Here is a 2,505-nt window from a genome sequence, read left to right on the forward strand (position 1 = left end):
GATCTCTCGAGATAAGGTGTCGAGCTCACGAGATAAGATGTCGTGCACTCGAGATAAGATGTCGTGCACACGAGAAAAGATGTCGTGCGAACGAGATAAGATGTCGAACGCTCGAGATAAGATGTCATGCGCTCAAGATAACATTTCGTGCGTACGATATAATTTAATCTTAAAAAATAAATGCCTGTCCTAAACATACCTACGTAAATTCGCGAATAGAGTACAGTAATCCTGTATATTATGAACTGCCGGCTGAGATTTCATTTCTTACCACTAAATAATCGGTTATCATTAAAATCATATTTGATGCAAATGATGAGCACCTACCTGTGCTGTGTTTAAAATGTGCAAAAATATTATCTAGGTATCGGTGACACCTGTTCAGCTGATTCAGACTGTGCTGCAGTGACAAATTCCGCATGCGACACGACATGCGGATGTGCTGATGGGTACAAAATATCTTCAACAACATGTTCAGCAGGTAATTTCAATTACGTTTTAATAGGGATTGTAAGGTAGGTTTTCTATAATTCGTATTCCTTTGTTTCGTCTCTCTATCTTGTTCGTATTCATATCCCGTTTCAAAATACGAGACTACATGGTTTTATATAGTTAAATCGTTAACTTTGTTTGTATTTTGATCTGTTTACCAGATGGCTCAATGGCTGAATAGATGGTAGATCAAATTCGATCATCTTAATAGCATAATAGTTGCATAATTTGCTTATTTTGCATGAAATGTATAGTTTTATGGGTTTATTTTTGAGAAATGCCCCTAAAGTTTAAGTTCCAACTAATCATATTTAACTTTCAAAAATATATAATATTATACGCAAATTTTATCATTGTTTATCGACGGTTGCAATTAGTTGATTATGTAAGTTAGAACCCGGCTTTATTCCAGTTTATTTTGAAGAAACACTGACAAACAAGTATTTTCAGTTTTCTAAACATGCCGAAAAGCCTTGTCTTGCATTGCAGTGCTAGGAACAAGCTGCACAGGAACTACAGATTGCTCGGATCATGTTCAGAATTCAGAGTGTTCAGCTGCTGATGAATGCTCTTGTACAGCAAATTATATCCAAGATGGTAATGTTTGCGCCAAAGGTCAGTAGAGATCATATTTGTTTTAATTACTGAGTACAACGCACATCAGATTCAGTTGTAAAATCATTGATAAATGAGCTATCAACGTAACATATATTATCAAAGGATATGAAATTGAATGCATATTCTCATAACAAACAAATACATTTAGTAAGATCGATAATCATGTAATTCATTTCCTTTCCGTGTTTTTCACACCGTAAAGTAACACGACTTACAGTTTCATGCCAAGGGTTTCTATATAATATATTCCCTATACTATTAAAATTATATTGTCATGCGGCGTAACCGTCCGTGACATATGTTATAAGAATAGTTTATTGGTTGAAGGTGTGGATTGAAATATCTGACTCAATGGTAATTGTTTAGACACGGAGTTACAGCACAAACAGCTAACCGAGAGCCGGATGTTTCCATTCCCACCTACAACCAGAAACCATACCATATTTTTCAAATACTATCAGAAATAAAATAAAACAAATATTTTTATTGTATGCACTATTTCTTACAGTAGCGTATGAGTTTATACATTTATTCACAAATTACAACACGCGAGTCATCTTACACCCTGGAGTGTAAGACGGTTTTTTCCGGCACAGGAGAACATCCTGTCTGGCATGCAAGAATGATATTTTGTATCAGCTGATCGATTGTCTCGGAACAGAGTGTTATTTCGGACAAGTGCTTTGCTTTTATTTAGATTATAGTTCATTGTGCTGTACATTTATTTAAATTTGTCCCAAGGCTCTATATTTATATGATTAACGTTTTTATAGAGATGTAAGTATGCCTTTTCATTTTCATAAGCACTGATTAATGCTTTTAACATTCTTTCATTCTGTGAAGCAATGTTCTGTCTAAGTATTTAAATTACAGCATTAGGAGAAACATGCTCGGCTGGCGAATGTGTGACTAACGCAGAATGTGACACGACATGCAAATGCTCGGATGGATTCATTGATACAAACGGGCTTTGTGGTATGATGATGACTTTTTATCACTAAAGTTGTCATATAGTATAAGCATAAAAAATTGTATATAAGTAGAAACTGCTTGTCAGAAATCTTAATACTTTATTATACGTTATTATATCAGATAGATATGTATATTACAAAATCGTATACGTTTGTTTTAGGTATTGTATGAATAAAAAAACCTAAGGTAATCCTATAATTTGCGTGCACTAAGTTAAAGTAATATTTTGCTTCCTAATTATGATTTCTGGTCTTCCGGGCCTACACGTTAATTATAAAATTATTCGGCTTATCCGCATGTATTTGAATGGAAAAGCCAGTGGCCAGTAATTGGCATGTCCCTTTACATTTATCATTAGTCGACATAACATACTGTAAGATATACATGTTGTGTCAATAATGAGTTACTGAATCATAGTCTCAA

At 34.3% G+C, this 2,505-nt stretch overlaps 1 long non-coding RNA gene across 1 annotated transcript; it reads left to right on the forward strand.

Annotated features, from left to right (window-relative positions):
• The first annotated feature begins 362 nt into the window (after positions 1 to 362).
• Positions 363 to 2,085, forward strand: LOC128551484 (uncharacterized). Its single transcript, XR_008368807.1, has 3 exons — positions 363 to 481; positions 982 to 1,107; positions 1,984 to 2,085. It is a non-coding gene; the product is annotated as an uncharacterized LOC128551484 (long non-coding RNA).
• Positions 2,086 to 2,505: the final 420 nt, after the last annotated feature.

This window comes from Mercenaria mercenaria, unplaced genomic scaffold (genome assembly GCF_021730395.1).
Source record: "Mercenaria mercenaria strain notata unplaced genomic scaffold, MADL_Memer_1 contig_1141, whole genome shotgun sequence".
NCBI classification, from domain to species: domain Eukaryota; kingdom Metazoa; phylum Mollusca; class Bivalvia; order Venerida; family Veneridae; genus Mercenaria; species Mercenaria mercenaria.